At 43.1% G+C, this 15,604-nt stretch overlaps 1 long non-coding RNA gene across 1 annotated transcript; it reads left to right on the plus strand.

Moving 5' to 3' along the window:
• Nucleotides 1–8,938: 8,938 nt before the first annotated feature.
• LOC148111615 (uncharacterized) lies at nt 8,939–11,048 on the plus strand. Its single transcript, XR_015730386.1, has 3 exons — nt 8,939–9,302; nt 9,699–9,846; nt 10,418–11,048. It is a non-coding gene; the product is annotated as an uncharacterized LOC148111615 (long non-coding RNA).
• The last annotated feature ends 4,556 nt before the right edge of the window (nt 11,049–15,604 follow it).

Here is a 15,604-nt window from a genome sequence, read left to right on the forward strand (position 1 = left end):
CTTTTTTACAAAGAAACAGTTATCAGCAGTGGTGGCGTTGAAATCCATGGTCTTAAGTACTTTTACCAAGCAATCGTACCATCTTTTGCCGGATTGCTTTAATCCGTACAGACTCTTATTTAATAACCAAATTTCGTTCTTATTAGTGTATTGACTGTGTGGTGCTCTTACATATATTTCCTTATCTAATTTTGCATGTAAGTATGCGGTCTGTATGTCATATTGGAATACGTCCAGATTGAGTGCAGATGCTACTACAAGGGCTGTTTTGACACTCTCTGTTCTCACTGTGGGTGAATATGTATCAGTATAGTCTTCTGGATATTTTTGTGCATAGCCTTGTGCAACTAGTCTAGCCTTGTATAAGGTATTGCCTCCTTCTAAATTCTTAATTTTATAAATCCACCTGGTACCTATAATTGTTTTATCCTTAGGTGCGATCGCAGGTGTGAATACATTTAATCCTTGTAAACTTTCCATCTCTTTTTCCATAGCTAGTTCCCATTTTTCTCTTTCTTCATGTGGAAGTTTCAATACTTCTTCATATGTATTAGGTGTTATTTGTTCTCCATTCATATGCATTATGTAATCTTTGTATTTATTTGGTATTTGGTTTCTATTGTTTCTAATAGTTCTTTCAGGCTTGCTATGGTTATCATGCAAATATCTAGCTTCCTTTTTTGTTAATGTGTCTGTCTTTATTTTATGCTGACTATTAGTCCAAGTTTTGGTTTTGTTCTTACTTTTGTTAATATTTTGATTTTCTGTTGTTCCTTCCTCGCAAGATATCGTATCTTTACATTTATTAGGAAATATTTCATTAAGGTGCAATTTTGACCAATTGGCCTGTTCATGGAACACAGCTGTTCTGGATACTATAAATTTGTTATTACTATCAATAAATCTGTACCCTTTGGTTCCAGTTTCGTATCCCATGAATCTTAATCTCCTGGATACGTTTTCTCCCTTTCTCCTCAATTGTTTAGGTATGTGTACGTCTGCAGTGACTCCAAATATGTGCATGTGTGATAATTTGGGTTTTCTATTGTACATCACCTCATATGGTGTCTTATTCACAATACTGGACCAGGTTCTATTTTGAGTGTAATTCGAATAATGTAATGCCTCTGACCAAAATTGTTTGCCTAAACCAGCATCCTCTAATGTGCACCTAATCATGGTTTGTAGTGTGGAATTTTTCCTCTCTGCAACTCCATTTTGAAATGCAGAAAAAGGATTGGACGTGAAATGTAACATTCCTCTATCCTTTAACCATTGGGAGAATTCTTTAGACATGAACTCACATCCCCTATCTGTCATAATTTGCTTTATTCTGATATTATGTTGTGTTTCTATACGTTTGTAGAATTCCTTAAATTTCTGAAATGTTTCATCCTTGTGCTTTAATGTGTAAACAAAACCATATCGGCTGTAGTCATCCACTATAGTTAGGAAGTAACGTTTTCTATAGGTAATTGAGGGACTTAATGGACCAACTAAGTCCATATGTACCAAATCAAAAATATTGTTAGTTGATCTGTTAGATTTTTTTGGTCTGGGACTGGTTTTTAGTTTGGTGGACTTACATACTGAGCATTCCAAATAATTTTCACAATTTTTTATTTTGACACCTTCTGCGTGTTCAGTCATTTTTTGTACTACAGGAAAGCTTGCATGTCCTAACTTCCTGTGTAAGATGTGAGCACACTCATCATGAATTGGTTTACCTATTTTTGGTTTCTTTTCCTTGTATGTATTTTTGTGATCATGAGTTATTCTACACTCATCATTGTCACTGTTACTGACATTTTCATCATCTGCTTCAATACAATCTTCCATATTTGAATCAATGTTATGTAAACATCTTTCTTTAGTTATCAGATAGGGTAGACCTCCTTTTATCATTACAGTACCTACATTTGTTTTGTTCTTTTCTATAGTTGCTTTCCCCTTTGAGAAAACTATATTGATATCAGATTCTCTGCTTAATTTTATGGCACTTAGTATGTTGTGAGGTATTTCTGGGATTAATAATACCCCCTCTATTTTCCCTAGACCAGGCAAGGTCACATTTCCTTTGCCTAGTACTTGAACCTTTTCTTGATTAGCTACCTTTATCACAAACTTATCTTCTATAAATGAAGATAATATACTTTTGTTGTTGGTGGTGTGATTTGTTGCACCAGAATCAATAAGCCAATTGTTATTCTCATCCTGCTGTGTTCTGGTGCTGTCTTGTTTATTTAGCCCATTCAGTGACCCAGATTTCCTCTCTTTTGAATTTTCTCTACCCCCTCTACCTTCTTTGTAATTTGGTGGGCTTCTATATTTGTGTCTATCTGTGGAAGATTGTCTGTAATTATATTTGCTCCTATATTCTGGTCTATGTCTCTCTCTTGAGACTTTGGGGCAGTCTCTTCTACTATGTTCCCTGGATCCACAATTGTAGCATCTAAAGGCCTCATTATGTTTATCTTGAAAGACTACTTTCCTAAAAGGTTTGTGGTCTGTTTGGTTACTGGATCGATTTTTTCTTGAATTGTCTTCTGCTATCAATTTGTTAGATAGACTTTCTATGGATAAATATCCCAAATTAATGGTATCTAAGTGTGACATAAAGCTATCCCATGATGGATCAAGTGAATTGATAATAACACTTTTCATTGTTTGATCTGAAATCACTTCCCCCCTCAATTGTAGCTCAGCTCTTATTTTGTTTAGATTTATCAAATGCTCACTTATAGAAACCCCTGGTTTTACTCTAGAGGAAAAGAAATCCTTAGACATTCTTGTGGTTGTAGCTACGCTATCGCTGTGAAATAGATTAAACATGCATTGAATTATTTCTGATACAGTTAGGTTTGGTTTGATGCTATGATACATTGCAGGAGACACGCTAGATATTATTATGAAAAATGCTCTATGATGTAAACAATCTATTTTTAAAGTCCAAGGTCTTCTTGGAGGGCTAGTTATAAAGAATAGTAAATTTTCTTTCATGAAAATAACCTGAAGCTGTTGATACCACTCTTGTAAATTAATGCCATCAATTCTAAGTTTTGGGAAGTCACTGGGTAAGTTACCTACATTATTCTGTCCATTACTTACAACCTGGGGCAGTCCGTGATCTCTCAAGTGCAGGAAATTACAGAACGGCATTGGGATGCTTGCAATGAGTCTGCGCGGTTCTCTGGCCAGTTCAAGTCCTTCTGGGTCGTCTACGTAGTTTCGCACATGCGCGTTGCTCATTTCTTCTTTGGTGGCGTCGTGGAAGGTTCTCTCCCTTTCAGCTCTCTCGATCCGCTCCTCCTCAGATGAGTCGGTCTCTGGCTCGGTTTTTGGGGTTCTGGTGGTGGTGACGGTTCTTTTCTTCTTTTTGTGTGCGTTGGTATTCGATTTTGTCTGTGGTGTAGGGCGAAATCGGCATGGCTCTCTGGGCTCGGGCGTCGTCGCTTTCGAAGTCAGGATGGGAGCGTGCAGGTCTTGAGTCGCCGGTTTGATTTCTTGCTTCTTCGTAGATGTCTTGGTAATTTTCAGTCTTGGCCCAAAAGCAGCAAAAAGCGTTTTCATTGCTGATTTTACTTGAGATTTTGTTAAATCGTCTTCACTTTCTGATTTTGGATCATCTGAAGAGTTTGAGACTTCTTTCTCACTTTCTTCGTCTGATAGTGTTTTTCGCGCCAGAAATTTTGAACTGAGCGTTTTGATTGGCTCTGCTCCATTCTCTTTTGAAGTTCGTTGAAACCAAGATGGCTGCCATTCAAAATTTCGCGCGGGATCACATCTTTTCTTTTTAACAACTATTTTCTCAGTAGTCATCTCACTTACGATTTTTTGATCTTTGGGTTTTTCTTTAATGACGTTTTTCTCTCTCGCTGCTCCGCTGTTCTTCAGCATCTCCTGGAGGTCCGCGATGAGACTTTCATCATTCTTTTGGCTTTTTAGTATCTTTAATATCTCTGACCTGAGTTCGTTATTTTCTATTTCGATTTCTTTCTGGTCATTATTTTCACTCATTAGTTCTTCTTCTTCAGTGGTGTATTCTTCGGATTCTCTCGAAATCGCATTGGTGGATTCGTTGATCATCTCTTGATCAGTTTCTATTTCTTTGCTGTAGGCCCTGGTGTTGGGCCTATCTTTCTTGGACATTTTTAATTACTTATTGAGTCAATTAACCATCCTCTGCTACCAGCTTGTTGCAATATTTTCAGGATCAGACTCAATAAAGATAATAGAAGTTAAAGCTTTAAATATATTTCTTTTTAATTATGATAGGCATTCTATATTCACTGAATATTCAAGGTAGAAGCGACGAGAATGGTGAGGGTGGCTCCTTATATATACAAGGGGTGGAGCTAGGAATGGGAGTGGTAAGTTATGAATACATTAAAGTCCAAAGAATAAGTTAACCTCTGATGTTCCATATATACATTATTTACACATTGGAGAATAAGGCATTTACATCTGACAGCGAGGAAGCGTGAAGATAATTCTTACACCGCGAAGGACCACGAAGGAACGTCGCAGAAAGAAGACCTGGCAGGGAGATTGTGGAAACAGGCCCTGGAGATAGACAGAACAATTTAATGTCAGAGAGAGGAGAAGGTTCCACGAGAAGGTCACAGAGCCACAGGTGCTATTGGAGAAGGGTGGTAGCAACCATCAACCATCGATGATATCTGGAACATCTCCACTCTTGCTCGTCTTCGAACAGAAATAGGAACGCCTAGAGTAGGGCAGATGCAGAGAGCTGAACACTCCGTGGGGGGAGATCTAATGTCCTCCAAAAAGATGCTCATTATTATCCACATAGATGGAGCATTGAATAAAAGCCTTCGGGAAAACCTCTGGATCCCAAAGGCGTCTTCCCATGGGCCCTGATCTCCTTTGGAAAGCATGCGACGTTTCTCAACTTAGTTTGTTAAGCCAGAAGGTGGCCGAGCACTGGTCCCCTCCTCATATCTCTTCCTGGCAGTCCTTTCAACTTTCAGCCCTGAATGAGCCCAGCCTCATAGGTTGTAAGTTGGACCGGTCATAAACCAGGTCATCCTGCGTCCGTGATCGATTTAATGACTTTTAAATGGATTAAGGGAGTTGCTCAGTACAGACATTGTCCATAATCATATATTCATGTGCGTCTCCTAGGGGAAATTGTTTTGAGAATAGAAGAAGAAGAATAGAATAGAGCTGGAAGGGACCTTGGACAGGGGTGAAATGTAAAATTTGTTACTACCGGTTCTTTGGGCGTGGCTTGGGGGGGGGGGTAATGTGACTGGGTGGGCATGGCCAACTTTGTTTTTTTAACTTTTCAAAGCATTTTTTCTGCAAATGCAAAAAAATGCTTTGAAAAGCCTCTGCCGATCAGGCAACACAGCTGGGATTGTCAGAGGCTTTTAAAGCATTTTTTAAAAAAGCCTCTCTGCCAATCAGGCAACTCAGCTGGGATCGGCGGAAGCATTTTTTCGGCGGAAGAGGTTGTAGAAAAAATGCTTTTAAAAGTAAAAAAAAAGCCTCTGATGATCGTGCGGGTCAGCTGGGCATGGTGTGTGTGTGTGTGGGGGGGGGGGATGCAGGGATTTTTGCTACCGGTTCTCCCAACCACCCGCCGCCATCGCTACCAGATCGGGCAATCTGGTCCGAACCAGGAGATTCACCCCTGACCTTGGAGGTCTTCTAACCGAACCCCTGCTCAAGCAGGAGAATTTACACAATCTAAGATAACTTTGTCCTCTTAAAAGCCTCCACTGATGAAGCACCCACGACTTCTGGTGGCAGGCTGTTCCACTGGTTAATTGTCTTCTTTCTTAGGAAGTTTCTCCTCAATTCCAGGTTGCTTCTCTCCTTGATGAGTTTCCGTGGTTTCTTCTCCTGCCTTCTGGTGCTTTGGAGAATAATTGGACCCCGTCTTCTTTGGGGTAGCCCCTCAAATACTGGGAAACTGCTATCATGTCGCCCCTAATTCTTCTTTTCTTTAGAAAAGAATAGCGTCTAATTATGGTAGATGCCCCAAAGTGGAGAAAGGCAGACCAAAAAGGCATAGAAATATCAGGACAGGTAGTTCTCAACTTATAACCGGTCATTTAGTGTCCGTTCGAAGCTACAATAGCACTGAAGAAAGTGTTTCACGTCCCTTTTTCACACTGATGACCGTTGAAACATGGTTGGTCCTCAACTTACGACCACAATTGAGCCCAAAGTTTCTGTTGCTAAGTGAGACATTTTTAAGTGAGTTTTGTCCCATTTTACGAACCATTCTTGCCACCATTGTTAGGTGAATCTCTGCAGTTGTTAAATCAGCAACAAGGTTGTTAAGTGAATTGGCTTTGCTGGTCAGACGGTCGCAAAAGGGGATCACGTCACCCTGGGACACTGCAACCGTCGTAAATGTGAATCAGTGGCCTAGTGTCTGGATCTGGATTGTGTGACCCTGGGAAATGCTGTGGAAAACAGCCCTAAGTCACTTTTTCCGTGCCGTTGTAACTTTGAATGGTCACTAAATGAACTGTTCTAAGTCAAGGACTACCTTACCCCAAGGCTTTCCTTTCTTTTCGTTCTCCACTTTCTGCCAAGTCTTTCCAAATTCTTCCAGCAGATGGTGGCATAATCTTACGAGTCTTTCCTCAGCCAAGTTCTGTAAAAAAATAATAATCAGAATTTGATTTTGGAATGTTGGAATTTCCCGATATATACGGCATACCTTGTTTGAACTTTCTGAACATGTCCCGGTCAGTTTCTCAACATGATGAGATGGAGGAATAAGACTGAAGAAGAAGATTCGCAAAAAAGTCAGGAAAAAATCGAGATGGAAAAATTACAATCTTTTTGCCTGGGGAGGATAGTAGTAGTGAAAATGAATGACTAGACTTTTATTTAGGGACATGATTTGTTTTGAAAAGTTATATTAAGTAATCTTACGTTTGAATTGTTATGGGCTACTGACCAAACTTTCACTTTTGTCCTGAAGTATATTAACACTAAAGTTAATTTTAAGGAATGCTTTGCTGAAAATTTATATAAGCTTGTAAAGAATGTTTTGTTGAAGAATAAATATAAACTTGTGGGGTATAAGGAAAATATAAGTGGTGCAAGGGTTGAGGGAAGGTCTTTTACAATATTTTTTATAGATATCAAATAGTGAAGATGTTATTTGATTATAAGCAGTGTATTTGTAGAGAATAAGATGAATAAGTTTATGCAAAGTTATTAAGTAAGGCATGTTCCCAGGAAGAATTAATATGAGTTTATGGGGTAAAAAGTACAAATAAGGTTTTTACAGTATAGTTTATTTAAGATTGGTTAAAATATTTTGTCAATGGGTTCATATATGTAAGGGTTGGAGATGTGATGGTTAATTGTAATTGGGTGCTGATTGTGCAATGCTGGAAGAAAGAAGACTTGCGTATTATTGAAGAACGGACAAGAATGAAGTTGGATTCATTATTTTCAAACAATAATCGGTTTAAATAGTTATATTCAGATACGAACAAGGGGAGTTAAAGTGTAAAAGGGAGATAAATCTATAGATAGTTAGCTTATGTTTTTTTTATATGTTTGTTAAATGCTATAGCCTGTATTTGCTCTGGGAAGTCGGGGGGTGGGGTGGGAGGGTTGGGCAGGAGGGGGGAGGAGGGAAGGGAAAATATGTGTAAAATTAAAAAAAACTTTTTAATAAAAAAAAAAAAAAGAAGTGGTTTGGAGTAGAAGGCCTCCAAGGCAGGGGTGAAATGCTACCAGTTTGGGCAGGTGAGCCCGAACCGATAGTAATAATTGCTACCTTTTGCCCAAACCGATAGTTTAAAAATGCTTTAAAAAGTACGACAATCAGCTGAACCAGGCAATATCGGAGCTTTTTAAAAACTTTTTTTTAAGCATTTTTTTACTACCAATCAGCTGTGAGAAATCAGCTGTGCCTGATTGTCTATGAGGTTCCTGCTTGTTGCAGGGGCCATTTTGTGTGAAGTTCAGCCGCTTTTGCATTGCGTGTGAGTCAGTTGTGCAGCTTTTGTGTTATTTTTGTGCAAAGTGCAATAATTTCTTTTTGAGCTCTCTGTGATTCTGTGAGGTTCCTGTTTGTTGCAGGGGCCATTTTGTGTGAAGTCAAGCAGCTTTTGCATTGCGTGTGAGTCAGTTGTGCAGCCACGCCCACCCAGTCACATAACCACCAAGCCACGCCCACCCGGTCAACTGCCCACCAAGCCACGCCCACAGAACCGGTAGGGAAAATTTTTGAATTTCCCCACTGCTCCAACTTCCAACTGGGTCATTCTGGGAAAAGCACCTTTGGGTTAATTTTGGAGACACGCTGCTCCTGGAAACCTCCCCCCCTTGACCAGTTTTGGGGTCCCTGGCACTTCCGGTGGCGCAGAGGCCCTCCGTGAGGGACGGCCCACTGAACTCTCAGCCACGGAGGGTGCGGTGTGGCTTGCCAACTCCTCAGCAGATGTGGCAGGGGAACGGCCAACGTTTTACCTGCCTGGGCTTCCTTGGAAAGCAAACTTCGGGAGTGGACCAGGGTTTCCGTGCTTCGGAAGGCTTTCATTGCTGCAGAGAAGAAGCAGCAAAGGCCCAGGAGCAACGTAAGCTTCCTGCCATCAGATCAGTTGGCAACCCTGGCTCCTTCACAGGGAGATACCAACCCAGAGGAATATATGGGCGGTCCTCGACTTACGACACAAGTGAGCCCAACATTGCTGTTCTGAAGCAAGACAGTTGTTAAGTGGATTTCCCCCCATTTTACAAACTTTCTTGCCATGGTTGTTAAGTGAACCACTGCAGTTGTTGAGTTAGAAACAGTTGTTGAGGAAAGAAGGAAGGAAGGAAGGAAGGAAGGAAGGAAGGAAGGAAGGAAGGGAGGGAGGGAGGGAGGGAGGGAAAGAGGGAAGGAGGGAAGAAAGGGAGGGAGGGATGGAGGGAAGAAGGGAAGGAGGGAAGGAGGGGAGAGGGAGGGGGAAGAGGATATGGGAATGACCTTTTAAAGATATTTTAGGACTTTTCTTGTCACATCTGTTAAGTGAATCACTGCAGCTCTCAAGTTAGAAACATGGTTGTTAAGTGAATCTGGTTTCCCCACTGACTTTCCTTGTCAGAAGGTCGCAAACTGTGATCGCTTGACTTTGGGACACAGCAACGGTCATAAATCTGAACCAGTGGCCAAGCGTCTGATGCTGGGCTTTTTTTTCCTGGCAGCCAGCAAACACTCTGCTGCCCATTGGGAGACTAAGGAGACTATGATAGATCTATCACGGACCTATAAGTCCTCATCAGTTAGCCACACCCTCATCCCATGTATCCTCCCTGTAAAGGTACAGTATTTGTTTGTTTGTTTTTCCTTTCCTTTTCATAGGCTTTATGTGTATTTCTCTTTAGCCAGGTTCTTCCTACATAAACCAAGATTTTTATGGAACCCTAATTCAGTGAAATCACAATCCACTAGTTTCTAGGCTTTTTTTTTTCTGGCAGCCAGCAAACACTCTGCTGCCCATTGGGAGACTAAGGAGACTATGATAGATCTATTTTGGACTTATAAGTCCTCATCAGTTAGACACACCCTGTTTGTATTAAAACGGTTCATTTGGCCATCTGTTTTCTAATCCTTTCTTCCGTTGGTGGGGGGAATTTAATCTATCTGGATTGGCCGTCTCTTCGAAAATGGGGAAAGAATCTGATTTTTCCCCCAATCCATTTTTCCACCTGCACAGAAGCACCAGAGAGTTATGGAAGGCGCTGGCCGCAGACCCCTATGCTAACCTGAAGATCATGAAGCCCCTCCTCAAAAGGCTTCAGGATCAAGACCCCAGCACCAAAGCCATCGGGAGAAGAAACAGCAAGTCTACCATGCCCATTGCAGTAAGCCCTCAGCCCGCGGCTCTGCTTTCCTTAAATCTAGAGGTGGGCCAGGCCTGAGGGAAGGGGGAAGGGGCTGAGCAGAAGAGTCAGCCTCGGGGGGTCTCCTCATCAAGAGCAGGCATGCCCTGGTTGGTGGGAGGCAGTGGGCAAACTGGTGGGGGCTGAAATTATTTAATTCGTTTTTAATTCATTTTAAATTTTTTGTATTTATGTGTTTTATCTTGTGGCTGTTCACCGCCCTGAGTCCTTCGGGAGAAGGGCGGTATAGAAATTAAAAAAAAAAAAAAAATTGGAGCAAAATTTGGCATAAGCCCCCACCCCCCAAAATGCACCACTGAAAGTAGAGGCATCTGTGGGCTTCCTCGCCAGAACAGCTTTGATATTCATCCATCCATCCTTCCATCCTTCCATCTATCCATCCAGTCATTTACCCATCCATTGGTTCATCTATTCATTAATCCATTCATTTATTTATTCATTTATCCATCTATTCCTTTGTTTATTCGTTCCTTTATTCATCCATTCACTCATGTATTTATTGATTCCTTCATTCATTTCTTATTTCTTACAGAAATAATTAAAAAAGAGGAGGGGAAACCAGTTTGTCGTGATTTGGTTGACTTTCGTCAGGAAAATATTTCAACAGGAGAGGAATTAGATGGACCGCCTCAATGCATGGATGTCCGCAGCAAGGTGCCTAAGGAGGAAATGAAGGGTCCGGAGAGTTTCCTTCGCTACACTCTTCTCTGGGTGACAAGCGCAGTTGATGACCGGCATGAAAACTGGCCCTGAGATGTTCTTCTGGAGGAAGCAGGGAAAGGAACGAGCAATCAAACACGGTCACTGGAGTTCTCTGAGTCTCGCAGCGATCATGACAAGCACAAGAGAAGCCCACAGAGCATAGAAGAAGAGGGTTGAAAAGGAACTTGGAGGTCTTCCAGTCCAACCCCCTGCTCAAGCAGAAGACCCTAGACTATGCTGGACAAATGGCTGCCTGGTCTCTTCTTGAAAAGCTCCAGTGATGGAGCAGCCACAACTTCTGGAGGCAAGTCGTTCCAAGGATGAATTGTTCTCACAGTCAGGAAATTTCTCCTTAGTTCCAGGTTGTTTCTCTCCTTCATCAGTTCCCATCTGTTTCCTCTTGTTCTGCTTTGAGATCTTCTCCAAGAGGATCTACTTGATCCTTCAGATCTTCCAGGGGTGCACCCAACACTCTAGCTGAGTCCATCTTGTTCCTGATGATTGTCTTCTTCTCCTTCTTCTGTCCTCCCCAGCCTTGAAGACTTCCCAGAGAGTGAGGCCACACCTGCTACTACCTTGGAAGCCACTCCCTTCCTGCCCCCCATCTCTTACCTCGAAGGGGTGCTGAAGAACATATCCCAGTCCTCTCACGCTAAAGATCTGGATAAGAGGATACGGCTGAATCATCCATTCCAGGAGAACCTCGAGAATGTCTGGCGTCATAAAGAAGTCTCCAACCTCCGGGTGATACAGCAGCTGAGGAAGAAGAGTGGAGATACGGAGCATTAGCCAAGCTGAATAAGTTCCCAAAAGAGCAAATATGGAGAGCTCAGACGAGATCTGCTGGTTAGGGAGAAAAAAATCACCAAGCTAGAGAAATCATCTGAATTCAATTACTCAATGAATTACTCCATTTAGAGAATTTCTCACCCTCCCTCTCTTTCTCTCTCTTTCTCTCCCTCCCTCTCCCCCTCCCTCTCCCTCTCTCTCCACCTACCTCTCTCTTTCCCTCTTTCTCTTTCTCCCTCCCTCTCTCCTCTTCCTCTCCCCTCCCTCTCCCTTTCTCTCTCCCCCTCCCTCTCCCCTCCCCTCCCTCTCCCCACTCTCTCTAGCTTTCTCTCTCTCTCTGCCTTTTCTTCTTCCTCTCCCTCTCCCCTCCCTTTCCCCACTCTCTCTAGCTTTCTCTCTCTCTCTGCCTTTTCTTCTTCCTCTCCCTCTCCCCTCCCCTCCCTCTCCCACCCGCTGCCACTTGTAGCCAACCTCTTTTGTCTTTTAATTTCTTACAGGACCAGGAAGAAAACGGCTTCGAACAAACCATCAGGAGTCACCGTCATGTCCCAGCATCTAACCTTCTCCAACTGACTGAACTCCTCCTGATAGCCGGCACATAATATTAAATTTTTGATGGCTTGCACTGCATTGCTAAATCATGAGGTTCATGAGGACTTCCTTGACGGGTCTGCCTTTTAGCGGCTTCTTGCTCTCCCATAAAATTTTAAAGGACTCGTCAGAGAGTTCTGAGAAGAAGAGACAGACAGAGATTGATGGGCAATTCGACAGGACAAGCCTTCTCAAAGCGAAGAGAGAAAAAAATGTGCTTAGACCAGACTGATCCTGAGGGAAGGGTCAAACGTGTCATAACTCTCGAGTCCCTGATCTTCATATTCTTAGACAACCGTCTTGAGGAGGAACTTTGAACTCCATATATGGAATTGGAATTTTTTCCAATTCCATATATGGCGGAGGGGGTCAACTTATTTTCCAAAGCAGCAGAAGGCAGGAAGAGAAGCAACGGATGGAAGCTACTCATGGAGAGAAGCAGCCTGGAATTAAGGAGAAACTTCCTAACAGTGAGGACAATCAACCAGTGGAACTTCTTGCCACCAGAAGTTGTGAGTGCTTCATCACTGGAGGCTTTTAAGAAGAGACTGGATAGGCATTTGTCTGGGATTGTGTAGCATCTCCTTCTTGAGCAGGAGGTTGGACTAGAAGACCTTCAAGGTCCCTTCTGGCTGTGTTCTGATAGATAGATTGATTGGTAGTGTGGGATGGGCTGATGTGATGGGACAAGGTGGTTCCATAGGTAGCCCAGCCCTGTAGCGCCTATACCTGGATATGAAGGCAGGACGGTGTCTGGTGAGCGTTTACTCCCCCGAGGCCTTTCCCTCTTGGGCCTCCTTGGAAAGGGAGGGGGCTCTTTCAGGCCAGGCTTCATCTCCCCCTGAGAAGCCTTCAGAGGAGTCCTGGCAGATGTCCTGCGCACCAAATCAGGGAGCACCAGCGCTGGAGGCTGAACCTTCTTCCTGACCTCCAATTGAACTGGGGAAGACGTCACAATCAGAGGCAAGGCCTCCATGGTTCTGGCTAAAGAACCGGATGGGTGGGAGCCAGAGAAGAGGACTTCCTGGTTGTCCCACTGACACAGGTCATTGTTGCTGATTTGTGACTCTGACTCCTTGCTGTCCTTCTTCAGGAAGGGAAGCTTTTTCAGCCTATGATCCATCCTGTTGTGAAGAGTGAGTGTTGGAACTGGAGTAGAGTAGAGTAGAGTAGAGTAGAGTAGAGTAGAGTAGAGTAGAGTAGAGTAGAGTAGAATCGAATCGAATCGAATCGAATCGAATCGAATCGAATAGAATAGAATAGAATAGAATAGAATAGAATAGAATAGAATGAGCTGGAAGGGATCTTGGAGGGCTTCTAGTCCAGCCCCCTGTTCAAGCAGGAGAACCTATAGCATTTCGGATAAGTGGCTGTCTAGTTTCCACTCTAGGGATTCACTTAACAACGGTGGCAAGAAAGGTTGTAAAATGGGGCAAAACTCACTTAAGGACCGTCTCGCTTAGCAACCTCAATTTTGGCCTAGATTGTGATGGCAAGTCAAGGGTTGCCTGCGTTTCAGTTTCCTTGCAGACCATCCAGAATCTCTTCCTTTGTGAGATGGACAATCCTTTCGCTTAGATGAAGAAAGAAAGAAAGTTTGTTTTGAAGGGGGGGGGCGATTTTGGTGATTCAATGCAGCTTCTGGTTTCAGAGCTGAGTTTGCTCCAGTTGCTTTAAACACCGGCAGCTCTTTAAATTTCGAGTTTCTTGGCCTCTTCCGCTTTGAACAACCTTCATGGCATCAGATCTCCCTACCGTCAGTTTTGCACCTAACCATTCCTTCTTTCTCACGGGGTTACACGGCACATCAAGGTGTCTGCGCTTTCTCCAGAGATTTGGGCTGCCATTCACTTGCTGAACGTTTTCTGGATTGGACACAAATAGTTTCATTACTGGAAGAGACTTTAGACATGAAATAAACTCTAATAAGTCAAACAACAATATGAGAGCGTGTTATGTTCAGGGTCCCAGCGTCTGTGAGAAATATACCCTATTAATAATGTCTTTGTGTATTTTGAATGCCTTCACTGAACATAACTATCTGCTGTTTCCACGAGTCACAGCTATTGTCTTAATCAGTTGAACTTTGAACTGAGTAGAATTCTCCAATTATTTCAGAATAAGAGAGTTGGAAGGGACCTTGGAGGTCTTCTAGTCCAACCCCTAGCTCAGGCAGGTGACCCTACAATCATCTCAGACCAATCTCTTCTGAAAAGCTTCCAGTGTGGTTGGAGTTTCAACTTCAGATTCAACTTCTGGAGGCAAGTTGTCCCACTGGGTGAATGTTCTAACGGTCAGGAAATCTCTCCTTAGTTCTCGGTTGCTTCTCTCCTTGATGAGTTTCCACCCGTTGCTTCTTCTCCCGCCCCCTTCTTCTTTGGGGCAGCCCCTGAGATATTGGAAGACTGCTATCCTGTCTCCCCTAGTCCTTCTCTTCATCAAGCTAGACATAGCCGCCCTGAGTCTTCGGAGAGGGGCGGCATATAAATTCAATTGATTAAATTAAATTAAATTAAATTAAATTAAATTACCCAGTTCCTGCAACCGTTCTTCATATGTTTTCGCCTCCAGTGGTATTAAGACTTCACGGGCTCTTGATTCTCTCCCTCTGTTTACGCAGCCCAGAACTGTGTTGGCTTTTTTGGCAGCTGCTGCACACGGCTGGCTCCTATCTAAATGGTTGTCCACTAGGACTCCAAGACCCCTCTCACAGTCACCACTATTGAGCAAGGGACCACATCTACGGTACCTGTGCATTTGGTTTTTCTTCCCTAAAAGTAGAACCTGGCTTTTTTCACTCTTGAATTTCATTTTGTTAGATAGCGCCCAATGTTCAAGTCTGTCAAGATCCTTCCGTATCTTGAGCCTATCTGCTGGAGTGTTGGCTATTCCTGCCAGCTTGGTGTCATCTGCAAATTTGATGAGTTCCCCATCTCTCCCCTCCCCATCTCTCCCACCAAGCCATCAGTGACCGTCTGATAGGCCATGTCAATGGGGAAACCGGATTCACTTAAGAACCGCGTGACTAACTTAACAACTGCAGGTCGTACAGTGGGGCAAAACTTGCTGAAGAACTGTTTCGCTTAGCAGCAGAAATTTGGGGCTCAGTTGTGGTCGTAAGACGAGGACAATCTATAGAAGGAAATCACTGAAAGATCTTGTTTATCCTAAGTATTCGACCACGGCATTGGCTTAAGGACTGCTGCGATCACTTAGTGACCACTGGAGGTTCTATGACGGTCATATGTCGAGGACTATACTATGGGAAAAGGTAGTGTAAATGACAGTTGTAAAAATACAAAACTGCCTATAATGCAAAGAGTAAAAGGAATTTGGGGTCATTGAGTCTGCCTTCCTCCCTTCCTCCCATCCGCCCTCCCTCCCTCTGCTTCCTTCCTTCCTTCCTTCCTTCTTTCCTTCCTTCCTTCCTTCCTTCCTTCCTTCTTTCCATCCTTCCTTCCTCCCTCCCTCCCTCCCTCCCTCCCTCTGCTTCCTTCCTTCCTTCCATCCTTCCATCCTTCCTTCCTTCCTTCCTTCCTTCCTTCCTTCCTTCCTACCTCCCTCCCTCCCTCACTCACTCACTCTCTCTGCTTCCTTCCTTCCTTCCATCCTTCCTTCTTTTCTTCCTCCCACCTTC

The sequence above is a fragment of the Pantherophis guttatus genome, chromosome 18 (assembly GCF_059756535.1).
Source record: "Pantherophis guttatus breed Tessera chromosome 18, ASM5975653v1, whole genome shotgun sequence".
Taxonomy (NCBI): Eukaryota; Metazoa; Chordata; class Lepidosauria; order Squamata; family Colubridae; genus Pantherophis; species Pantherophis guttatus.